General features: G+C 46.7%; 1 long non-coding RNA gene across 3 annotated transcripts in view; it reads left to right on the plus strand.

Moving 5' to 3' along the window:
• Positions 1–25,353, plus strand: part of LOC104909683 — a 54,044-nt gene extending 28,691 nt beyond the window's left edge. The window contains exons 1-4 of one of the 3 annotated variants that reach the window (XR_792513.3): positions 846–6,057; positions 6,369–6,533; positions 6,756–10,301; positions 20,768–25,353. This is a non-coding gene — a long non-coding RNA (uncharacterized LOC104909683). Of the gene's footprint in view, positions 1–845; positions 6,058–6,368; positions 6,534–6,755; positions 10,302–15,393; positions 16,462–20,767 lie in introns of those variants that run through there. The other 2 variants (XR_004158869.1, XR_004158868.1) reach the window with 2 other exon arrangements.
• The last annotated feature ends 451 nt before the right edge of the window (positions 25,354–25,804 follow it).

Below are 25,804 nucleotides of genomic sequence, written 5' to 3' on the forward strand. Positions count from 1 at the left end.
CTCTCCTCTCCTCTCCTCTCCTCTCCTCTCCAACATATTTGCAGGTAGACACTATCTGTGTTAGAAGTTAGTGTGGTGCAGTGGAAGCAGATCCATAGAAGTAGATGACTGGTGCTGAGGACCACGGATTTACTTCAGATACTTGTATCTGTTCCTGAAGACTGGGTGCTTGTTAGTGTCTGGAGTGCAGGAGGTGCTCTCCTGAAGTCTACCTTTCATTTTCATTTCATTTGAGAGGAATCCAGATACAAACTGTGCTCCTTGATGTAAATCAAAACATGCTGAGTGTCACAACTGGGAGATTTGCTTCATGAACTCACTCCTGATAAAAATGAGAACAGGCCCATAGCAAGACCTGTTAAGAACCAAGGTCAGGAGGCCAAGACCAGCATTACCTTACCGCTACCTTACCATTACCTTACTTTGAGGTACTTTCTGGGCCTCATTACAAAAAAAGGCATCGAGGCCCTGGAGTGTGTCCAGGGAAGGGCAACAAACCTGTGATGGCTTTGGAGCAGAAGACTTAGGGGAAGTGGCTGAGGGAACTGTTATCATTTAGTCTGAAGAAGAGGAGGCTCAGGGGACCTCATCACTCTCTACAACTACGTGATGGGACATTGTAGCAAGACAGAGGTTGGCCTCTTCTCCCAGGTAAGAGCAATAGGACCAGAGTGAATGGCTCAAGTTATACCAGGGGAGGTTCAAGTTGGATATTAGGAAGCATTTATTCTCAGAAACAGCGGTGAGGCATTGGCACAGGCTGCCCAGGGAAGTGGTGGAGTTACCATCTCCGGAGGTGTTCAAAAAACATGGAGATGTGGCACTGAGGGACATGGTTAGTGGGCATGGTGGGGATGGGTTAGAGGTTGGACTTGATAGTCTTAGTGGTCTTTTCCAACCTTAATGATCCTATGGTTCTATGAGGTCCCATACGGTGCAGATGTGAACAGATCAGTTATTTGGGTAATAAGGCAGCTGTTTGGCTTGGCTGAGCAGTTCTCTTAGTCTTTCTTGAATACTGCTGATCAACCCACTTCAACCCACTGGCCCTTCCCCAGCCTTCCCCTTTTCCATGCCCTTACTGTGCATATACATAGATAAATAATGTGTACTATGTGTTATGTATGTATGCACGTGTGTGTGTGTGTAGGCAGCTGTGCCTGCTGCAGGGATTTCCTCCCAAACAATACCTGTTGTGCTAGCCATTGCAGTTCTATTGGTTCCCATGCTCAGAGCAGTTTGAGTTTCCTGCTGGCTCAGCAGCAAGATTTTCAGAGCTTTTTATACTTATTCTTCTCTGGAAGCCAAACAGAGGAGTGCAGTTTGCCTATGAATAAAGAGCTGACCGGGCAGGCGGCAGGAAGCTTGCCTACCAAACCGTGTGAACCTCTCAAGAGGAGGAAGGGGCACGAGGCTGCTGGCTGGGCTTGTTGAGGCACTGCTGCAGCCCTTGCCTTGCACACCCGCCATCAGCATGTGGGGCTGTGGTATTCCTGCTCCAAAGGAGGGGAAATGGGTGTGAGATGGGAAGGGAGAGAATGGAAAGAGAGAATGGTAGAAGCAATGCAGAGAGGGAGAATAGAGAGTAGAAAAGAGCGATGGGGCTTGATTTTTTGTTGTTTGTTTGTTTTTGCATGAAACCATGTACATGGCCTCCTTGCATAGAGCATATCCCCAGCATCTTGTTCTCTCTGCTCCTGGCTCAACAGAAATTCTGTTTAAATTGCATGTATCTGATGACTGTGGTGTCTATCTATTTTCAAGGCCCATTGTTTCTTGTTGTAAGACCAAATGTTTCTTTGCCTACAGCCCCTGGGAACCCCAGCAGCTTACTGCTGAGTTGACATGTTCTGCTCTGAGTATCTCTCTTCAGCTGAATGTGTTTGGGAAACTTCAGCAAAAATGTTTTTGCTTGCTTCTAAGAAAGAGATGAGAGAAACAATTTTTTTCTTCATATTCAAACATGTTCTAAAAATGATCAGTTGAGAAACTCCAGCACTTTCTGCCTTTGGAGCAGAGACCTGAGATTTGGCAAATATCTGGAATTTGCCTTTGGTTGTTCTTCACAGGGAAAAAAAGGTTGAGCTAAGAAACCTTAGAAAAAAACCAACAGCCTCAGATCTCAGCACTCAACAGAAACTTCTGAGAGGCAGAGGCTGGATTCTCTGAAGGCACCTGCTCAGTGGAGACTTGTTCAAGTCTGGCAGCTGAATCACTGACGAGAGGCTGGGAGAAGTGTTGCAGCCTCGTGCTGCAGGTCTGGAACAGCAGCTCTTTGAATTTGTTTTTCCACACTGACGGGGATGCTGCAGTGCTGGAGCAGAGGGTGGAGATGCTCTCAGAATACCATGCTTCCAGCAAAAGAAGAGATGCAATAGCTCTGGGTGTTTCTGCCATGTGGGAGCTCTCTGTTGTCAGCAAATATTTGGGGAACCCACTCGCAAGGGCTACGACTCGCTCCTGCCAGCTCCCTCAGCAGAGGCTGATGGTCTGTCAGCATTCAGTTCATCTGCTTTTCAGGCACTGTGGAATTAACATGGGAAAACAAGAGCCAGTGCTGCTGGTGAGTCCCATGGCTGCCGGGATGCATCATGGCATTCCTGCAGCTTTATTTCAGTTTGCTGCCTGTAAATCGAGGAAATAACACAAACCCAAGGCAGGTTGAAAGTATGAGAAGTTTGTGGGATCAGGCACTCAGCAGTTAGGAAATATTTGATTTAAAATTGCCCTTGCCATCTGAGTGCAGCTCCCGTTTGCATAGCCATTGTGATAGAGTTGCTTTTAGCTGCAGGATTGAATGCCGAAAATAGTGCCTCCTATTTTGATTTGCTGGCCCACAGTGTCAGAAGAAGATGTTGGTGCTATGGCAGTATGGGTTGAACTTGGCCACAGGTGGGAAAGCTTCCAACAGTCACAAAGGCAGATTCCGGTTGCCTGGCTAAGTGTCAGTGCCAGTCTCTGAAGACTGAAGCACTTAATCTCTCTGTTTGAACAGAACAAGCTAACATATATCTTGCTAATCTTATTCTGGGAGACAGTTGAATTATTTTAGCTTAAAATTACCAAAAGAGCCTGCCTGAGGCACACTTCCAGCACAGAGTTTCTCAGCATGAGCAGCTGAGCTTTGTCAGAGCTCTAAGTAAGGGAAAGCAGTCATTAGTGGAGGCATTATGCAACTCTCACTGCAGACAGTGCTCATGAGGCAGAATGGCAAACTTAGGCTCTGTGGATGGATCCAGAAGGAAAGAATACGTGTGCCCATAGCATCCTGCCTCTGTGCCTTTGGGTAGCTGATTGGTACTGGCAAGCTATGGTAAAGCATGAAGAGAAATGTGGGATTTCTCTTTCCCTCACATCTGTGGGAAAAGTAAAGGAAAGAACTTGAAACATGTGTCCTAAGCTATTGCTGGGAGCTTCTTCCAGAAGACCAGACCCTGAATAGTGGCCCTTCTTGAAGGAGGACCTCTTGCATCCACCGCTGGTCCCTGGTAAGCCCCTCTTATGGACAGAACCCATCTCTGCTCCCAAGGGCACCCAGATGCTTGCTAAATGACAGGGACACTCCCCTTCAAGGTGACAGCATCAAATGATTTTATCACCCTCTACGGAATTTAGTCACTCAAACTGTAATATTTAGTTATTTAGTTATTTATTATTTATAACAAATATTATAAATCATAATAAATATTATGTTAATATTTAATTATTTAATTATTTAGTGATTCTGTTGTTATTCTTTGCTGAATGCTGCCCAGTTTGCCAGCGTCTTCTTTGGCATGCGAGTGCCTGCCATTGCTTTCTCTGTTCAGAGATTTCTCCAAATACTTTTCTTTGCATTGCCCGTGTTCCAGGTGGGAGCTTTTTTGATGCTGTTCTCCTTCTCGATCCCCCATCTCAGAAAGATCATTTATGAGACTAAAATCATAACAAGAATATACAACTCAGTCATTCTTCCCTTCCTCATTACTAAATCCAAAACAATCCTTTTGTAAAAAGAAATGCTTTTAGGTTCATATTCCGTCAGCCTGGGAAATGATTCCTTCCCATATACAGCTGCACTGAACACAGCGGTGAGGTGCACACAGTGGGCTGACAGGAGGACCTGGCCTCCCAGGCAGGGAAAGGCAGAGGCACGAGGTCTCCAGGCAGCTCCTTTTGTGTTGCCATAAGAAGGGGACTGGGAGCTGTTCCGAAACTGCAGGAAATATCTGATCCACCCAGTTTTCCTGTGGCTGCCATGCTGAGTTTTCTCTTTTTGAGATCTGAATCCTTTAAAGCTTTGTTTGCAGAGATGAATGAAAATGAGCTACAGCCTATGGAGAGACCTAGAAGCCATTTGGTGCAGAACAATCATAGAAATTTGACAATGAATGCGAGCTTCTTTTTAACTGAAAATAACATGTACATTTAAAGAACAGAACGTGCACATACATTCACAATGGCTGCTATCAGCAGCTCTGGCACTTTCTCTGAGCATTAAGACCTGGTCCTGGAGATTGTTGCTGCCCCTCAGGCTTCTGTCCATCTCTGTGCAGTTCCCTGCAGCATTTAAGCCCCATTAAGTGCATACATTTTCTTTGGCTATTCAACTCCAGCCACTTTTGGGAAGAAATTGGCCAGAATCCTTGAACCTAAAATAGTCAAATGTCTGTCTTTCCATTGAAAAGGATCTCATTTATCTGACAAGCAGTGCAAAATGCAATAGGTAATTTAGTTCAAGCATTCTCCAAGAAACCTGTTGTTGCAAAACCAGGCAAGTGGTTTGCACAGAAGCAGATAAGGTACTTTACGGAAGGCCAGCTTCTTGCGCTGCATGTCAATATGTTTGGTTTCATAATGTGTGTGACTTTTATTATCAGGCTCTTGGTTTCTACCACTCTCTTTAGATATATGCCACCATGAGCTGCTGCATGGGAAGTGTGGCCTTTCAGACACTCCTTCTGCAAGTATCTGTCATGCTCCCAGAGAACTGTCTTTGTTCCAGGGTTGTTCTGAGCATGAGAATTAAAAATCAAACTGGAGATGGTGGCCAGCACAAGGAAACAGCCAAAGTTATTTTAATGAATATCTTTCCATACCTGCCAATCCACCCTCCCCTGCAGGAAAAACAACTCTTGAACGAATAGAGCATATGGCAAGGAAGATAGAGTGCCCATGCCAAGTTTGTCTTTGCCTAAGCAGAACTGGCTGTAAGATGCTGAATCTGCAGATCTTCCCTTGGAACATGCTCCTAGGGAGAAAAAGGAAGCACTTTCCCACTGCTGCTTTAGTCTGGCTCCTGCGGTCTCTATGTTCAAGTCCTCCATGTGCAGGACATTGCTGTGGCTGTAGCTCCTGGACTCAGCTTGTTGCCCACCAGTGTCTGTGTCACTGGGAATATGGGAGCACCATTGTATTGTTGCTGCCTAGAAGTGAGGTGTTCAGCCCAAGTCCCGTCACCATGACTTGCTCTCCAGTCAGGAGGCAGCCACCTACCTCCACACTTTATTCCCCTGATCCTAAAATAGGTGTGAGAGATGACTTTCTCTCTCCAGCAGGAAACCTCTGGATGCTTGCTCAGCCTGTGGCCAGCCCTCACGACTTGATCTGTCTGTGCACAGCATGACCAGCTCAGCCCCATCAGAGGTAGCTTATGGGAGACGCATTGGTGGTGCACCCTGGAGCAGTGTGGGTACATGGGACCTCAACACTCCTGCTCTGAAGGATGTAACGTGTCAGAGGAACTGTAGTTTTGGTACTCCACAGTAGCATATGTCTCTAGAGTTACAGTTGAGGTTTGAGTGGCTAAATTTGGAAGTTAGGCAACCAAGAACTTAACTGGACCTATCTCTGCTGGGACTGAAGCTACAAAAAAAGTTTGCTTTGTTATTTTTTCTATAGTCTCAGACCTGAGGGGAGAGGCCACTGTCCACCTGGATGCATGCCATGGAGGGACATCATGGGCCAGGAAAGGGTTCTCCTCTCCCAGGACTTTCTCCAGCACTTTGGCCTGGAGGTGAAGTACCTACATGTCAGTAAGGCCTCACGCTGTGAAAGTGAGGTCTCTGTTTCCAGAAGGTAAAGGATACCCTGCAGGGTAACAGAATTAATGGCCTAGGGAATTCCTTTGTTTAAATGAATGCTGGGAGAGGCAGTGGAGGAGGCTTGGTGTTTCACATGGTTAATGTTCCCTGTCCTCTTCCTAGTCCTCTCATGGCAACCTGTGTACTTTGCAATGCAAAGACACATGAATCTCTGCTCTACAGAAATGTAAATGTTTTGATAAAACCATTCTTAACAAGTTTGATTCGTTTAATCAGCTTGATTAACTGCAGAGCTTTATGCTCTTTAATCAGGAAAGATTCACTATAAATTATCATTTCTTGCAGTTCTGTGAAGAACACTGTGGTGCACAGGATCCTGCTCCCTACCAGCATGGGAGATTTCCATCTGGAGCACCCAGCCTTGCCCCCGTAGCCCCACTGCAGGCTCCTTGAGAGACTCTCTTCTTTCTTGCCTCTGCATCTCCCCAGTGATCAACCTCATCTCTCAGTGTAAGTTCAGCTTGCCTCTTCTTCCAGCAAAGCCCGCAATAAAGGAAGCGCAAGTATGCATCATAGTTCTCACCTTGTTGAGCCTCACAACTCGAACTGGGTTTTCAAGGGCTGACTGAACAAAATTCCCAGGATTACCAGCAGCAAGAGTAAAAAAAAAAGTGTTGATCAGAAAATCTCAACTCAGGTCCACATCACAAATGTTTTTTCTCTCTCATTTAGGGTGGCAGACTGACAGGCTGTAAAGTAAGTCCAGCTGGAAAGAAGATCATTTTGTTGTCTTCTGCCCAACCTCATTTTTCAGCACTGAACGTCCAGTGGTGCACCTGTCTGAAACCTCCAAAGACCTGGAGATTCCACACAGCAATGATTTTTTTTTTTTTAATAGATAATTTATTGTCCGTGCTCCATTTCTCTGCACCTTTTAGTCAATATCCCAGATGAAAGAAACAAACAGGAGATTTAAAACAACAAGTCTCCACTCAAATTTAGATTCTGCAGAGAGCTCCAGAGCAGCTGGAGCATTTATGAAGTCTCCACACCAGTGGGTTTGCTCTTCGCTCAGTGTGTACTCATCTCTCATTGCACTGCAATGAGTGCTGCAGAGCCACTCCTCAGCAGGTCCCTGGGGGTTGCAATCAGAATGCATGGGCTGAGCAGCATGGTTCTGCAGCTCTCATTAGTCCCGGGCCTTTATTCCTGCTTGACTCTCAAGGGGAATTGCCCATGAGATAATTGTATATTTCATATGAAAGGAGTAGTTTTTGTCTTTTCTCCACATTTCCATGGCCAAGCCTCACTTAGCATCTGTAAAATTTTGCATCCCCAGAACCTAAGCACTCATTTCTGAGGAAGAATTCCTGTTGTCCAGTTTCCACTGGAACATTTCTCTCAGTTGGCTGGCCAACTTCTCACACCTTGGCTTAATGGAGGTGGATCTCAGGCCCTCTAGTGCAAAAACAAAGAATGAAAAAATACCCTTCATTCAGCATCCAAGCAGCTCCCCATGGGCAGGATCCTGGACCCAGGGCAGACAAGGTCAGGGAGAGGTGAACTTGGAAAAGGCATGTGAGATCCATCACTGGTGGTGCAGGAAGGCTAGCAGGATGCTCGCCTGGCTCTGCGGCCAGAGTCCTGCACACATTGCTTTCACAGGTGGGTGGTGCACGAGGAGACATTCTGCTTAGAGGAAGCCTAGTCTTTCCTCACCTTTGACATTTCTACACAGTAAAAAAAGCTCTTGGCTGTTTTCCGGAAGCTAGGATTCAATGTTGTTGTTTTTTTTTTTTTTTACTTGTTTTTCCACACAGACTAAACATTCATGTCATATCCTGTCCAAGCAGTTGTTTCAATAGCTGCCCTGACAATGAAAGCACTTGGGCTTAAGTGGCGAATCTTCTGTGACCAGAACTGCTCTTAATGAACGATTACACCTTTGTAAAGCCAAAATGGTTGTTATTCAGCTTTGGCTTTTGACAGAAGCACTGAAAATGTTTCTGGATTGGATGTGAAATCTTGTGCAATTTCTATAATACCAAGGTGGTATTAATGTGAAAAGGACACGGTCTGTCCTTTTCGCATTAATAGACTAAACAGCAAAACAGGAGTGGGAGGATTAAAGCCTCAGTGCTTTCATACACTGTGAATCCACTGGAGTTTTACAGCTCTAGGAAGGGGAATATGCAAAAGCAGAAGAAATCATAGAATCATGGAATGGCTTGGGTTGAAAGGGACCTCAAAGATCTCTATCCCAGTCTCTATCCCTTGTCACCAGCAGGGTTGCGAACCACTGGTGCAAGCATTAGATCAGGTTGCCCAGGGTCCTATTTATCATTGATGTATAAGATGGATGTATAATTTTGGATGTATAAGAATATGTGTAAGAAAATGTGCAAGAATATATTAAATCTGAAACCATATATATATAAACTCAAATTGGCTTTTCTTTTAATCTCTTTGAAGATGTTGCTCACATTTGGAAGGCTCTGGCAGGGGCAGGCAGGACTCTGGAGAACTGAGCGACTCTTCATGGAGGTGGAGAAGTTCAGAGCTGTCCTTCAAAACGGATTCAGCTCATGCTGCAGCAATGCTGCATGTGCTTGGGGTGGAGGAGGCTGCAGCTTACTGCAGTCAGTGGAAACGGAGAAAAGCTCAATCCAGGCTCAGGATGCAGCACAATTCAGGCTGCTTCGAAATAGAAATTCTTACAGTTGGTTGCTGGATCCAGGGAGGACACAGTAAGATGTCACTGATTACCTCCTGGAGAAGCCACAGATGACTGATGACTGTTAAATCACTTTTTCATTGTGAACAGCACACAGCGGTGGGATCTGCACCGGAGGCTGTTGCATCACACGTCGTGGTTTCAGCAGAGCTTTGCAGAAAAAAAAATGAAAGTAAACTGTGTTATTTTGAGCCTGAGTAGTGAGTGAGTTCTCAGTATCTAAATGAGAGCTTTTAGAGTCAGCTCCAGGTGTTGCAGGAAGTGGTGGAGGTGACTCAGTAAATGTCACACTTCCCTCCAAGTCAGTTGTGCTGTCCAAAAATAACACTCCTTGGGCATCTGGCTGCTCGGCATGGCCCTGCTGTTTTCGTGGCACTCAAAACATTCCTGCTTGGCACTTTCCTGGTTTTGCACCACCTTCCCTGTCACAAGTGTTTGTCTTTATCTTCCTATCTCTGTTCTTCCCCCTAAAGCCAGAGACATGGCTAGTTAAGTTTTGCACATCTCTGAAAACAAGCATTAATCCCTTTCATCCTCATTCCATAGCTTTGATGCATTTTCTTAAATATTTATGCCCCTTGCCTGACCACTGTTTCCTCTCCTGCTTCAGCTCAACACATTTCTCACTGCAGCTGCCCTGTTGAAGCATTGCTGAGGGCACTGACCACACACAGGCTTAAGCAGGCAGACAGCAGTGCAATGGAAAAGAGAAACCTTTTGTATCTGGCAGTGTGGGCTGTCCCAGGACAGCACCAAATGGAAAGAGGAAAGGAGCCAGGAATACAGAGAAGCTCTAAAGACTATGTTAGGTTAGAAGAGAAAGTGTGAGCATGTCATCCCAAATCCTCCTTCCCTCCCATCTTAGGAAACATGAATGGGCCCACAGCTGGAGAACTGCATAAGTCGGAGCATCAGATTTTGGTGCATGGGTCAGCTACCGGCTGAAAGTGCCAGATTGGTAGAGGTGTTGGGATCTTTGCTGTTCTTTATGGACAAGACCCATAAATTTCTGCAACTGCTGCTTGATTTGGATTTTGTAAATTGACACTTCTGTTTTCATCTGAGCCTTACTTGAGAATGATTCTTATGACAGTTGTCTAACCACAGAGATCTGCTCCTGTGCCTGCAGTAATGCTTCAGACTAGGTACTGCTGGCTCCTTAAAATTAACCCTTGTGCTCTCTTACCTGCAGGCATCTCAACCCCACAGATGTTATCTCACAGCAGTGGGTTGGGTGCTGGTCTTGGAGAGGGATGCCCAAGCTATGTCATACCTGCTATTAGAGATATGGCTGTACCTCACATGTTGGGGTGAAACCACTCTGGACCTCTGTAACAGAAATGCTAAGTCATAGACTGAATCAGTGATTGAGCACCTGGTGGGAAGGCAGGGCCAACCCAGGGGAGCTCAGGTGCACACAATGCATCTGAGTAACCAGAAGGAGTGGAGCCAGGATCCACCTCTTCCCAGACCTCATTTAAAGGCTGGCAGGGGAGGAAAGAGTATTTTGATGGAGGTCCCTGCATTCCGGAGGCCTTCAAAGGGTAAGTAGATTCTTTCCTCTGTTACTGTGTCTACAGCTGCTGCATTTGAGCATATTCTCACTTGCTGCAGGTTAGGACTTCACTGCTGCGCTTCTATTGCTATGCTTTCCATTGTGTTATAATGTCATGAGCCCCTTGCTGTAGCACAAACCATCACCTCTTGCTTTTACAATGGCAAAGTTTCCTATCCTTCTAGCAGCAGCTCTTGGCTGGAGCTGCCTGGGCTGCTGTCTCCTCACGGAGGATGGGCTGGCTGAGAGATGAGGTTGGAGCCTGCCCTCTGTGTTCTCACTTGTGCCTCCTGCACTGTGTGGAGGAGGGAAGTGCATGGGTTAGCATCAGTGGGGAGAGCAGTGGGCACTTATTCTGCAGGACATCAGAATGCCTGGAGCTGCTTGGGATGCTTGTACTAGTTATGGTGAACATTAGTGCTGTGGCTCTGTCCTGTACTTGCCCTTTCTCCTCTTCCATTTGTGTGCCCAGGACAGATGGATAAGCTGGATGTGCTGTTGTTACCAGCTTGGTTCAACTGGGGGATGCTCTCTGGAGCTTTGGGTTACCTCATGGAGTGGTCTCAGAGTGCGCGGGCTGGATGCAATGTGCAAGAGAACAAAATGGAAGGTGCTCTACAGGATCACACTGACTGTCTGCAGAGCCATACTGCAGTTAGCCCAAAGAAAACCCCTGTGTGCTGTATGGATATCAGGCCCTCAGCCCTAATGCTGTGTGCCAGACTTATGCCCGCACTGGGCCTGCAGTCTCCAGCCACAGTGCTGAGTGCTGGTGGACAGGCACAGGGCAAGATCCCAGGGCTGAGTGCTGGTGGACAGGCACGTGGCATGATCGCAAGGCACAGGTGTTTTTTCTGGAGTTGGTACATCATGGGCTGTGGAGTTTTCATCTGTGGATCAGATGGCGGTCATCTTAAGCACCAAGAACAGAAAATGGAGGCTGTTCTCATTCTGCTTGTCCTGAGAAGACTGTTTGTAGGTGTCTCCATTTCGTGTTGTTTTTCCTCGCACAGATTTCCAAGGCCTCTGTTGTTCTGCAGTAGAAGTTTCTACCTTTTCACTGACTTAAATGAAGGAGCCCTTTGGAGAATGATGTTGCCTGGATCTTAAATACTCTGAAGCATTTGATCATGAGTTTTGGATGCGTTCAGGGCCAGATTTGCTGATTTACAAGTTATATTCCTGCTCTTCAAAACTTGTGAAATACGGATGCAATTTATATATGGCTGAGAGAGGTGCTGACATGCTCTAAGGATTTTGTTTTGTTTTTAAACTGTGTCTTTATAATTTCTGAGTTTCTGGGACTTTTCACTGGTTCTTGTATGTAGACCCACATGGCTTATGAGGGATGTGCTGTAGCAGAGAGAGCTGAAACATTGGGGCAGATTTCTCTGGCCAAAGCAGTGCAGCTTTCTAGGGATTGTGGGGGGGTTTTGGGAGGACCGTAGTGGGGCTTGTCTCAGCTGGCAGTGACATCAAGGTAGCTGAACACAGCAGCATGCCTGCACAAGGTCTGGGCCCTGCAGTTTCCTGCTGGGGTGGGCAGCCATGGCTGGTGATGATTCAGTGCTGCTGAGTTGGGCAGTTCCCTCAGGGATATGTGAGGGACATGGGGTGGAGGGATGCAGTGGGCAATGGGCTGAAGCTGCTGTCCTGCAGAACTGGTAGGACTCCTGAGGCTGTGGCAGGGCAGAGAAGGCTTCTGCGGAGTATAAGAAGCACCAGAGCACTGCTGGCTGCATTCCTCTGGGTAAGCAAGCTGTGTGTTGGGCTGATGGAGCTAAGCTTCATTCTGTTCTGTGGATCACTGTGGAGTTTTCAAGGCATTGTGGATGGTGTGGAGGTGCCCAAGTATGTGGGATGGCTCTGTGACCTCCCCAGCAGCTGTGTCTGCTGCACTTGTGGCAGGTATAACGCTGCTTTAGCAGAGCTTTGCATAATTTCTTGAAGGGAAGGATTTAGCAAGACAAGAAAAGAGGAAATGCAAACGTCTTCCTTTTATCTTTATTTTTTGGGTTGGGCAGCCATATGCTCATGGTACCTCCATTCATTCCAGCAGCTGCATATGGTAGACACAGTGACCGGAAGCTGCGGTCCAGCTGTGTGTTTGTAGATGATGCAAAGTCTGGAAAATAACAAACATGAGCTCTCCAAGCAGGGGCATGGCATGGCCGTTACTGCACGCGCGCTGTAATTCAGGAACTAAAAGATGTCCCCAAGCTTCGTGCCTGGCCCAAAAGGGACATAAGAAGGGAACTGGTTCAGGGTTTATGCACAGCTGCACGGATCAGATGACACTGTCAGCTGAATCTGCCCCTAGCCAGTCCTGATTTATCAGAGCAGGAACCCTGACCTTTATTTGGGCACAGAAATACCATCTTGGAAAGCTCTGTGAAGAAGGAGAGCAAGGACCATAAGAATCCAAGGCATTTCTGTAAAGAAGAGTCTGGTTACAGACTAAGATATGCAGCCCTCCATAGCTGCGTGCTCCTCACTGGAGTTTGCCAGAAGCAGTCCCAAAGGATGCTTTCCAGGGGCCAGGCTCGTGGAACATTTAACATTTCCACTTATGTTTATCTAGAGGTGACAAGCACTGCTACACATGATGGTCTTGTTCCCAACTCTGCAAGGTGTGGACTCAGACTTATGGTGATCAGTGGCTGTTCGGTAGTGGCCAGCACAAAATGAGTTGGCAGTTGCCATTGGGTCCTGTGTCATGAAACCACTGTACATTGGCAGCTTCAGCTCAACAGAACAAGCTGGGACATTTTTCTCATTCTTACTTGGAACACAAAACCTGAGCTTGAGCTCTGCTTTCACATGGCATGGTGGCTGAAGATAGCTCTGCAGATCTGCATGGCCAGGACTTGACCATATTTCAAAACACATCTGAAAAGGGGAAGTGGAGAAGCCCTGTGGATTTCCTTTCAACCTCATCTTCACGGGTTGGGCAAATGATGCTTGGGACCGTTATGGCTGCAGCTGAGCTCTGAACACACACGGCCAGGACACTGATGCCATGAGACAGGGCACTGGGTTTTCTCTCATTGGCCTCAGTGAGATAGTGAAGGAAAAATAGGCTGCAGCCTGGGTTTTACTGTCAGGCCTGACCATGAGAGAATGCTTTCTTTTAAGCAAAGGCATTGCTTAGCAGTTACTTATTCACAAATGCTCTTCTTTCAAAGTCATAGAATCATTAAGGTTGGAAAAGACTACTGAAAAGCATCTAGTCCAATCATCAACCTATCACCACCATGCCCACTAAACTGTGCCACTCAATGCCACAAGTCCATAGGGACTTCTTTTCCTACTGCGTAAAGCAACAGGGACTTTCCATTTGCAGAAGGAAGGGAGCGTAGGTTGGTGGCTACAGCTCAGAAGTGCCAGCTTGGAGGTAAAACATTCATTAACCTGAAGGCACTGCCTTGCAGAGTTCTAATTATGGGCAGCTCTTAATCCCTTGTGTTATTTTTTTCCTAAAATGCACTGATAAAGGCTGAGAACAAATCCTGAAAGACAAGGCACTCAGAGGGACATCAGCAGCCTCTCTGCAGAGCAGAGTGGTGTTGTGCAATGCTTATCTGCAGAAATCTGCAATTCGGAGTACAAGGAGTGCCCTGTTTGCAGCAAGGCCACGTCTATGGCAGTGGCCATACATAGTAACTGTAGTTTCCCTCCCAAACATGACTTGGTTCAAGACCTTTCTCTAAACCTTTGCAGCAACTTGTGTACCCGCAAATTTCAGTTTCATAGTTCTAGAAAGCAGCACAAAAAGCTCCTCAGAAGAGCAGGTAGAATGCCGCACAGCTGCATGGATGGTCACAAGGAAATTGGTAGACCAGGAAATGGAAGGATAAGGAGAAGGTGCCAAGGTTAGAGATCATATAATTTATTTATCACAGGACTTGTTCTTCCACTTGCACACATTTCCTTCTGCATGGTGTCCTACTGTCCATCTCTGTGGGGTTGTGGGGAATGACCATACATCTCGGGTTCCTCAGACACTCTCTTTTCCCTCGCTTGTCCTGGAGATAATGAAATGCAGCGGTGCCTGCACTGTTGTTTCATTAATGCAGCTGGTTCTTAATGGCCCAATGATATTTGCTTAGGTCCTGTGGCCCCACAGGGGAAAAAATGGCTCTTCTAGCACAAGAAGCCTGATGGAAAGGGTGGTGTATGAGAGGAACAAAGTTTTGGGAAGCGAGGAAAAGTCAAATGAGTGCAAACACCAAAGCTATTCCCTTGCTTGAAAGGAATACTAAGAAAACTTGCTCAGTGGGTTGTGATGAGCTCATTCAGTCCGTTAGATTACTGGAAAAATCTTCCACTTTGAGAAGTATGTATGTGTCTGTGTTGAGTCAGAATCTGGCAGAGCTGCTTTAGTACACATTTTTGTTGTGAAAAAGTCCCTTTTGTCTTTTGTGAACCTGAAAAATTTCTGGCCTGAGTACGCTCTATGTTTCAAAGTTTTTTGCACAGAAAATGTAGGCGCTGCACTGTTGCATTCTGTAGGCAGTGTGGTATCTCTGGGCCTAGGGTGGGTTGGTTTTCTTGCTTGCAACACTTTTCTCCAGTGTTGCGCATCCCTGTATTGCTGTCCAGGCAGCTTTTATGCAGTGTACAAATAGCGGTGCATGAAAACATTGCAAGCACACCCCTGCACATGTTCATGTACAGTTCATGTTTCCAAAAGTTTGCTGTAAGCGTTACAATTTTTTTCTGCTGAACTTCTTGGCATACTTTCAGTGCAAAGCTGGTAGCTTTCGTAAAATGAATGCAGCCTGAAGTGTGGGGGCTCAGAGAAAATAACTAGATCTGTGACACTGAGAAAACACAGTCACAGACACCACATACTACGCTGGGATGAGCACAGTAGCTGCAGGGGAGGGGTCATGTTCAAATATGCTATTTCAAGCAAAATCTGAGAGGAGGATGTGTGCTTGGCCACAGGAAGAGCGTTGTCTTAGTCAGAGCAGTTAATCATGCAACATGAAGAGAAGTACATACAGCAAGATTTCTGTTTCCAGCAGTTTTTCCTCCTCTGAAATGACTTGCATGTATTTTCTCCTTGCTATTTGTAGTATGGCAACATCTGCGCCCGGCCTTGATGAAAAGCCGGCAGCTCTAGGCGGTGTGAGCCACGCTGCCGTCACCAAGCTAACCTCCCCATGCCTCTTGCAGGCAGACAGAGACAAGGAGAGAAAAAAAATGTCCGGTGACGTCAATGAAGACCACACTCTGCTGGATAATATTACTGTGTGCCTCAACCGCCCACTCCCTTTAATTTACTAGAAGCTAAGCAAGCTGTTTTGAAACCCATAGCTTCCAGCATGTTTATGCTGCTCTCCTTCAACCAAAGGCTACTAATTGTCAGGAGCTTGAAAGCTACCTGATGCCTCGTTCAAAGCGCTGAAGCAGAGGGGATTTCCATGAGTAATAATTTCAGTCTGTGCCTGCGCAGCACACCGTAGGCTAGAGTAAATTGATCCAGCTGCTTGCAAGGCTGGATGGAAAAGTGCCCAGGGGGGCCGGAGTGCAGCACCAGATGGAGCTGGATGTCATCACGTGGGGCTCCCAGCTGCTGGGCATGCTCCAGCCTGGCTCCCAGCAGCTCGGCGGGCTGGGCTGCACCGCTCTCAGCATGTGGCTGGGTCGCCAATGTGTGTTGCAACATCTTCTCTTGTAATGAAGAGGACAATTTTGGATTAGCCAGAACTGTTGTCGTCTTTTGCTCAGCTGCAAATCTCCTCTGTGACAACGACTAAAAAAGCTTGCGAGAGGCCGGCTGCCTCCACAAATAACCAGAACTGGCAGGATTAACCTGTAACCCGGGGCGGCGTATACACACATCCCACCAGCCAGATGGCAGAGTTCAAAGATCCGCTTACTTCCTGGCCGAGGTTGCACAAGTTAATTTTTATCCTTGTTAAAAAGAAGTAAGAAAACATAGCAATAAAATGTGTGCTGCTTGCTATCTCTGGTTTTAATCACCCTTATTTTATTCCTTTGCATTTTGCTATTAAATAGGTTTGGGGAATGTTAGGAAAAGGCATTTTTTCTCTTTTGTGAAGATGTTTAAAATCCTGCTTGGTGTCTTTGTTATTTTACTGGGGTATTTGTGTGATCAATTCAATTTGGTCCTTTGGCAAGGAGTGTGAAATAAGAGGAACTAATTAAAATAGCAGGAATGCAATTCACCTATTTTTTTTTTTTTTTTTCCTAAATGAGCAATTCAATTAGAAGCACAGCGAGAGCTGGCACCCTGGATCTGGAGGCTCCTATGTGGAGGCTCCCGCAGGTCTGAGGCTGCTGCAGTTGGGGCTCTCTTGCCAGCAATGTGGGGAGAGCACCACGCTCACGCAGTACTGCAACATGGGGACATTGTGCCACCCATGTTTGTACACATGCTAGAGCAAAAGTCAGCATATTTGACCATGAGGGCACTCTAGGTCCTTCCTTGGCCTTGAACATCTGACTTTCCTTACCTCAGTGCTAACTGTGACAAGAAAGGCTGCAGAGTGTGAGGTTCTGATAAGCACTTGTGTGCACTGGTATCATGTGGATGTCATGATGTGTAAGCAAAGGTAAGCATCCCAGCCAGCAGATTGCAGGAGCAGGAGGGGAAGAGTAAAGTTTGCAGGCTGTTTTCGTGAGGGTTTGTCCTTGCTGGCTGAACCATTATTGAGCATGTCTGAAGAGCTGCTGGCAGTGCAGCCACAAGCCTGCAGGTACCCTTCAGGAGAGCAGCACTGGGAGTTCCACACAGGGAGTTCATGATTAATTTTGCAGGCATTTATTGTGCAATATGTAATGGCCACCAGCCAGCTCAGAAGTTAAGCCAAAATATGACTGTCAAATGAAACAGTTACGTTTGGCAGATCTTTCTGAAGCTGCTGTGCGAAACAGGCATTTTGAAGCTAATTCCTGGGTTTTCCAGATCTTCTGCACAGCTTGGTCTTGTATCACGGTCCTCTTCATTTCCCCCTTTTCAGCAAATGAATTGGTTTTCACTTGCATGCTGTGTAAGTTTTAGGTTTTAGGATTTTTCCTATGGGCAGCCCTTTCTGTGCCCTGCTTTCTCCTGGTGATTCGTCCTTTAATGGTGTTGCAGGGAGCTCACCATGCTGTCTGAAAATAGACCTGCATTTTCTCTGAGCAGCCCGTTGGGCCCAGGTGAGGGTGAGGAGCCCTGCCCCAGTAAATGTGGTGCAGTGGGCACCTTCCTGTGGCGTGCCCAAAGGTGAGGCTGGTCAGCAAGCTGTGCTTGGACGCGGATCTGGCACAAATGCCCCAGTGATAAAGTTTAATGTGTAACCAAGGGCTTTTTCTTCTCTGTCAGCACTTGGCAAGAAGACACTGTAAATAAGGATCCCTGTGAGTAAATAGATATGTGTGGAGAGGGGAAGGGAGCTCCGGAGTAAGCAGTTTTGAAATCCATGCAAGGGTTGTTTCAAGTGATAAGGTCGTTTGAGTAACCTGCAAACCATACGGATGCCTGGTTTCAAAAACAGGAAAGTATCTTATTTGAAAGCCTTCTGAGGCAACACGAGGGCTTAGAAAAGAAACTGGCTTTGTGGTTAAGTGATCGTACTTCCTTATTGATATAATGATTGGGCTGGTGCAAGGCCTGATGGGATGGCAGTGCTGCCGACCGCAAGCCGAGCAGTTGTGATGACAAAGTGCTGCAACCGGCTGCGGGGCTTTTTGCAGGGATGAGAAATCTCAAAGTTTCCCTTTTCATTTCCTCTTGTGCTAGTCTGAAGAGCTGTGTGTGTGTGTGTGTGTGTGTGTGTGTGTGTGTGTGTGTTTGGTTTTGTTTTTCTTCTCCCTCTCATTTTCAGAAATGTAGCAAGAAACAAGTAACTAACCCATGTGGGCTGCCACCCTCCTCATGCTGCCTGCTGAGCATGGGCAAAGCATGCCTTTGTGAGGAAATCAGCCCTGTCACACAGAATTTGCTGATGCTGTAGCATTTCCCTGCAGGTAAAACCAAGCCACGTGCTTTCTGTCCGGTCTTTGTTTTGGAGTAAGAAAATGAGTTAAAGTTTCCATGGGATACACGTGGGCACACGTGAGGGGGATGTACACGTGTGTGGCAGAGCACAGCGTGATCCCTGCTGACAGCTGGATTTACCTAGCAAACAGCAGCCTGTCTTACCCAAAATGACACAGCTAAAACAAGTCCAGAACAGTGAGTTATTGGTGATTGAACCTGGGGATGTGCAGAGCTGAGATCCAGGTTTTGCCTTCTGCAGGGTACATGGTTTCAAGTGAAGGTTGTACTCCTTCGCCTTGGGTTTGTGTTCGTCCACTCCCTGAGCAAGGGTGGGTACCTGCATGTGTCCCATTCCCACTGTGCTAGAAGGCACGTTTCTACCTCTCCATCACCTCTCCTTGCCATGTGGGGCATAGCCTTTGCTTCTTCCTCATGGATGCAGCTGCTGTGGAGATCTGGCAGAGACGGGGTTGGCCAACAGGACACGGAGTGTGCATTTTGAATGCTATTCAGCTGCAATGTCAATGGCTCCTCAGTTATCTTACAGAAAAGAAAATATTTTAAAAACGTTAGGAAATTAATTTAACTAGACTTGGAGCAAAGCTTTTTGGCTAAAAATTCAGGCTTCAGCCAACATGGCTGGCTTTTGCCAACTCATTGCTTTGGTCCTAGAAGCCAGCAATGAAAAGCAAGTAAGGAAAAAAAAAAATCTTCTCCATTGCCCATTAGAATTAATTGTGCTTTTTTGTAAGTCTCATAAATCCTGCCCAAATCACGTCATCAAGCCACAGGGAAACTGAAACCTTGCCCAAGGCAGGAGCCAGCAGAGCTGTTCAGACTTGAAGGGTTGTGCTCAGGGACGAGCTCAAGGCGCTGTGATGCTGTTCTGAGTGGGGACTTGTCTGAGTGGAGAGCATGAGCCTCTGCTCCTCTCTGAATGCCAGGAGAGCTGGAGGGGCAAAGCAGCCATCCTCCCCTCATCCCAAGGAGATCTTTGTGGGGCTTTTCCTCTCAGAGGGGTGGCCAGAAGGGAGGAGTAGGGCTTTGCACCAGGAAGGACCCTTCTGAGTTTGTTACGTTTTCCTTTTGGCATCGAGTAGGTGGAGGGAGGGGGATTAAAACATGATGTCTGGACTAAGCTCACAAGGATTCTCCACTTTCTTGTGGTGCTTTGTTACTTTGTTATAACTCCAGACAGGAAAACAGGCTCTCAAATGGAGGAAGAGCCTTCTTGTTGATCTCTGCTCTCCTGGATACAGGGCCAGGACGCTAGCGGCATCTCCCTGGGAAAAGAGAGCTCCCCCAGCCCTGTCCTGCCAGAGGAGTGCAGAGCACAGCCTGAAGCAGTGGCTGGCCCTATACAGGGGCACATTCGCTGAAAGAAAGATGTTATGCCACTCCTTGCTGCACCTCCCAATGTTCTGTAACACACAGTGAAGGGGAGTGCAGCAGCCCTGCATGGTCCAGCAGTGGTGATTAGTGCCATCTGAGTACTGCAGCAGAAGCTGAAAATGGTTGCTTATTTTTACCTGTTTTTTTTTTCCCCATCTGTAATGCAGGCAAAAGCATAAGGGGGATGATGATTTTCCCCCCCCTCCTCCACCAAGGAGCTAGTGGAGCCCCTCAGCTCTGCAGTCCCAGCACCCTGCCCTTTGTGCTCAGTCAGGCTTTTGTCAGACTCATCATTATTTCAGCTGCGTTTTTGCTGCAGAGGAATGCAGGTGTTTCCTCTGCTTCCACAGTGCACCCATGCTCTGATTTCTGAGCGGCTGGGGAGGCTGCTTATGCGTGTCATGTTGTGCTCAAAGGAGGCATTTGAGGAAAATGTGGATGCAGTTCAGGCAGATGACCAGGGGAATGGCACATTTGCATGCGCTTGCATGTGAGTATAATTTAAGCAGGCAATGTGCCGAGCTTGCTTGAAAATCTGGCCCGTGTTTTTCCATTTGCGGGTGTGGGTTTTTTTTTTTTTCCTTTTTTAAGTTAAGAAAAGGCAAACACCTTGTTCCTTCATTTGATCTGCAATAACCTGAGCTGGTTCCCTTGGAAAGCTTATTTATTCCTCGTGGATGCTGAATTTTGAGCATCCTGAGAAGAGATGGCGCGCAGATGGGGTTCTTTGTTGCTGAAGCTTTTGTTGGACAATTATGAGGTTCATTTATATAGCTGTTTATATATTAAAATTGTTGGGTTGCCTGGGGCTACGGATAAACGCTCCTTGTTTTACATATCTCTAAATAAATATAAAGGCACATTATTAATGGATACAGCTTTAAAAGCAAACACCCAGAGATGCACTTACAATAAGGGGAGGAAAAACCAAGGTTACATCATGTTGCTCAAAGCCAATTGCTTTGTTTTCTAAAATGTTTCTCTGTAGGACACAGATGATTTTTTTGACTCCTTCAGTGTTTGAGCATCCAAAAAGTCTCATGCTTGTTCCAAAATTCTTTCAACAGCATCCCAAATGGCATTAACAGACAGTTACAGTATTTTACTGTCCAGCGTATCCTCTCCTCCCGATGGACTTGTGTTTGGCGGGGAGATCTGGGAGGGAATATTATTATATTTCTAGAGAGTGGCATCCCTGGTGAAGAAGGAACTGGCTTTTTGGGGCTTTCCAGTCCACGTCATTGCGCAACCTTAAGATGCGAAGCTGCCCCTTGTACAAATGCAGGAGGAGCTCCAGGTGAGCACAGTGAGTCACCAGAAGGAGTCTGAAGTCTAGTGCTCCCTTCAGGTGCCTACTGCAAATCCTTCAGGTTACCAGGCAGATAGCTAGCTACGGCTGGCACAAGAAAACATTTCTGAACTTCATAGGGAACCATTATTATTGGCAGTCATGAATCAGATGTGTGCTCTCCACCACCCCTGTTGCACTGCTGAACTGGGGTTTGGATCTGCAGGGCTGGTGGAGGACTGCTGCCTCGCTGCTCTGGCTGCAGAAAGGATAACAGGCCTTTTGCTGCCATTCATGCCTGCATTTTTGGATAGAGGGTCCTCACCTCCTGGGGAGCCAGCCAAAACCATGGGATGACATTTGGGTCTGGGACTCTGTGAGCCAGGAATACCTCAAATACTGTTTGTTGAGACATTAGCTCCAGTGGCCAGAAAACTCCTGGGAGTTCTGCAACTCATTCCCTCCAACCACCCAGCATTCAGCCAGACTATGTTTCTCTGGTCTTCCTCCCACCAGCAGTGCTCTGTCTGTCACCAGTGGTTGGGTCTCCTGAGGGGAGAGAATGGAGTTGATGCTCTATGTATGCTGTCAGCCACCAGCTATCTCCCCCGTCAGACAGCCGGGCACCACACGTGCTTGGGACTGTGCAACACGAGGGACTCGCTTCCAAACAGCACGGCGTTAGGCTGGGTGCTGGGTGTATTTTACTTTGGAGTACTGTGATAACTTCTCAAGCTTCCACTGTGAGGAGCAGAGATGAAGGAGAAACAAGTGTTGGAAATCTGGAGACAAAGAATAATAGAGCAGCCTGAGCTGATCATACTCCAGCCAAAAAAATCTCCAAAGCAGCAAAACAGAGATGGATAAAGGATTGCCAGTGAGTCAGAGGGAAGGAACGGCAGCCTTGTCTCTTGTTGGAGCAAAGAATCTGTAATGGAAGAAGATTAAGTGCCAGGGAACTAATATCCCTCTGCAGTGATTGTTTGATCCCTCCTGTTGCCTCCAAAAAAGCAAGTTGCTGCTGGCTAGCAAGTGAGTGAAAGACGTGGTCCAAAAACTAATCCAGTCTCTTGTGCCAATAAGCGCATCTGTTGGTGTGTCAGTGTTGATCCTCCTTCAGTACATGCCACATGCTCGTTTCTTTACACAAGATGGGTTGGAAGGGCCATTAACTAGATTAGAAATTCTAAGGAACAATTAAAAAACATGCTGCTGCTTCGCTTTAATCTTCTCTCCTTTAGCTTCCAGGCTTGTTTTCATGCCGGTCTGACACAGTCCTAAGTTGCCTGCCGGGGGTAGGCTCTCGTTGCACAACACAGTGGGTGCTGAGCTGTGTAACATCCTACAGCAACTTAGCACAGCACAGCAGCCCGGGGGCTCTCCATCAAAGGAGTAACCCCAGCAGCAGGCAGGGTCAGAATTGCATTTACCCCTGAGAGGAGAAGGAATGAGCTGCAGAACTGTGCGACTGAGGGCAGTGGGGGGTTTGCAGCGCAGAAGCAGCCCTGCTTGGAGCTGATGCCCTGAGTAATGTCTGATTGCAGGGGGTGTTTGCTGAGATGGGAAGCTGCTTCATAATTGCCACCGTATTGTACAAATGCAGTGGGAATTTCATGGAGGACATAACGTATTCTAAAATGACTTTTTTTATTCCTTGGGTAAGTGTTTTCCTCATGCAGAACAGCATTTATTGCTATTATTAATGGTCTCACTGGTCCTTGTGCTCGTTCTGAATCTTTATGGTTACTGTTATTGTACAATATTGAAGGTACAGGCAGATCCTGCCTGCCTGCATAGCAAACAGTAGCAGTTAAGAATTGGGGTTTTCTCAGGTTTGGGCACTAAGGTATCTAGGCATTCTCTCCTATGTTGGTTTTTTTTGTGTGTGTGTGTGTGTGTGTGTGCTGAAAAGCCTTCATCATCACCACATATAGAATGTAACAGCAAAATGCTTCCCTACTGTAGGAAATTAAGGGCAGTATAATTGCTCTTTTAATCTCTTTGGGATTTTAGAAATGAATGCTGTAGTGTCCCAGTATTTCTGTAGGGCTGTGTTTGCTTATCCTTTTTACATTCTACAAGATTTTTCCATATGGTTATAGCTTAGGATGCATTACAGAGGCCTTTCATCTTCCCCTGGAGCACAGGATGAAACGGGTCGTTGATGGAATGAAGCAGCGAGACTTGTGATCCTGTGCTCCGCTGCATCTGATACGGCCAATCCCGCACTGCCAGGAAAGCCATCATCCCTTTTGGAACTAAATTACTTGATGGGGCTGCTTTAAAATTGGAGCTACACCTATTTGATACTTTTCTGGATGAAAGAAGATTTGTCACTCTTCTTATTGCAGAGTGCCAACAAGGTTTAAAATCAATATCAGCCACGTTCAAGTGGGAAGAAAATGAAAGAAACAATTCTTCCACAGAGCCAGTCCTGCTTTCCTGCCTCTTCTGTAGCCGCAGAGATGTCTGCCAATTCTGGCATGAGAAGACATTAAAAAGTTCTTAAATACTAAGAATTCTTCTTTATCTTTAAATGTAGACTAATGGGAACACAGTGTAAATGGACAAAAGAGTGGAGTCGATCAAGCAGTTAACGTGGTTCTTCCTGCTTAACAAAACATACAAAATAGCCTGAGTGTGTTTGGAAAAGACTGGTGTGAGGCAGTGGGTGCTGCCTCCTGCCTGCTGAGCGCTGGACTTCCCGTATAAGCCTGAGGCTGGGCGTGAGCACAGGCCCAGATCATCGTCAGCTTCCAGTAGTCCAGGAGAGCTGACCTGAGATGCCGGTGTCTCACTTGGTCCAAGCACTGAGTACCTGTTGTATCTACTGAGTCTAAGCACAATAAACCGTAGTAAATCAGGATCTTGGCACTCACAATGCAGACATCTGAAATGAGCAGAAGCTCTCTCAGGAGATGTTTCTCCCAGCTACAGAAAGAGGGAATAGCTGCATTACAAGAGGGATGGTTAAATCATGGTTTTGGGTTTTTTGTTTTGTTGTGATTGTTGTTTTTTCTTCCAAACTGCTCTGAAGCTTTGAAGAGGAAGCCATTACTGGAGTACAAATTACTCTTTATTTTTTATTTTATTTATTGCCTCATTTTCAAGTAATGAAATTCTGAACGTACCTCCTTGTGAGCTGCTGAGAAAAAAGGAAATGCAAGAGGATTCTTAATGTTGCTAATAAAGTCAGGCGAACACTTTGCCAAAGAATATTTTTATTACAAAAATACCATTTTATTAATACAAATGGCCTTGATAGGATCACGCTTGTTGCAAAACAGTTTTGTTTATAAAAATATACAGACCAAATTATCTGGTACAAAATGTTCCATTTTCATCTGGTTGGAATAAGCGATGGAATTTTTAAATGGAATGTATTCACCTAGAGTATGGTTTTGTGTGGGTGGAAACTTCAGTCAGTGGGGACAATGCAGACGGAGTGGTGGTCCACTTGGCACCTCTGCCCTTCTCTGCTTGGGAAGAGGCTGGGAGTTTGCTGCAGTGCCCAGAGCAGCCTCCTTTGCTTCCTCTGCTCAGTATGACCCATTCTTAATGCCTTTCTTGGCTAGCAGGCAGCATGATTTGAACCACAGGTTATTTCCTTTCGACTGAAGTGGAATAAATGGGACCTGCAAGCAGTGCATAATGATTGTGGCTGTGTGTGAGTGAGGATGTTCAGTCATTCATCCAGCCGTGGTATGTGGGCAAAAATCCGTCCCCTTTACTCTACCTGAAAAACATAGCCATTTGTTTTCTTGGGACTATGGGAGGAGTGAAGGCATGGGTTGATCCTGGGGTGGTGGTTTGAGGAGCTGAAAAGTATCCCATTATCCCCAGAGGAGTGGGTACCTGATGGAAGTAGCACCCAGAGCATAGGGCAAGCTGCAGTCTGTATGGATGGGAGCACAGACACGCTGCCAGGTGTTTGCACACCCATGTCTATGCTATCCTGAACAAGCTATTTGCATGCCACGGGCTCCAGCATACCTTAGTTTTGGTTTCCATTGCACAGTGTAGCCCTGGCCTACCCACTGGTGTCCAGGGCCTGGCACGCATGGTCTGCAGGAGATCTGCCTGCTGGGACAGTGAGAGGGAGGGCTGTGCTGTGCTGTGTGGTAATGTTTAATGAGCCACACATGGACACAGCCCAAGTGCTATGTGTGCAGCTGAGCATTCGCACGTCCTGCAGTGCATGAGGGGCCAGTGGCACCCTGTGCTCACAGCGCTTAGAGCTGTGTCTGCTTCATCTGAGCTGCTTGTTTGCTTTTCCTGGAACTGAACCCCCGAAGGATGTAGCACGAAACTTCTAAACCCCAGCAAGGCCTCTTTGCCTTGTGATGCTTGTTTTCATTTTACTGTGGACTGCCATGAAAATAATTTGTGATTAAAATTGAAAGCTCCCTTGCAGCTGCCAGGGCGGGGGGTGTTGAGGCGATCCCTCCGGGGGGACCTAACCCCCAGCCCTCAGCGCAGCTCATTTTTCCAGCCGGATCCATGTGTGGGATCCATTCCCAGATCTCATCAGGGCAGACCGCCTCGCACCGGCCCAGGGGTGGCCGGGGAGGAGAATGCAGCCCTTGTGTGATCCGCCTCTGCGCTACCACAAGCTACTGAAACTCTTTGTAAGGAAGGGGGAAGCTTGATGTAACCAAAGCTCACAGGTTTGCGGTGAAAAGTCAGGACAGCAGGTCTTTGTGCACGGTGGATTTATGGCACGTAAATAAGTTAGTGTGCTAATTGTGGCCGGTGTCAAAGGTAGCAGGCTGGCTGTTAAAAAAAAAAAAGGCTCACAGGGTGATTTATTTGGGTT

Source organism: Meleagris gallopavo, chromosome 2 (genome assembly GCF_000146605.3).
Source record: "Meleagris gallopavo isolate NT-WF06-2002-E0010 breed Aviagen turkey brand Nicholas breeding stock chromosome 2, Turkey_5.1, whole genome shotgun sequence".
Taxonomy (NCBI): domain Eukaryota; kingdom Metazoa; phylum Chordata; class Aves; order Galliformes; family Phasianidae; genus Meleagris; species Meleagris gallopavo.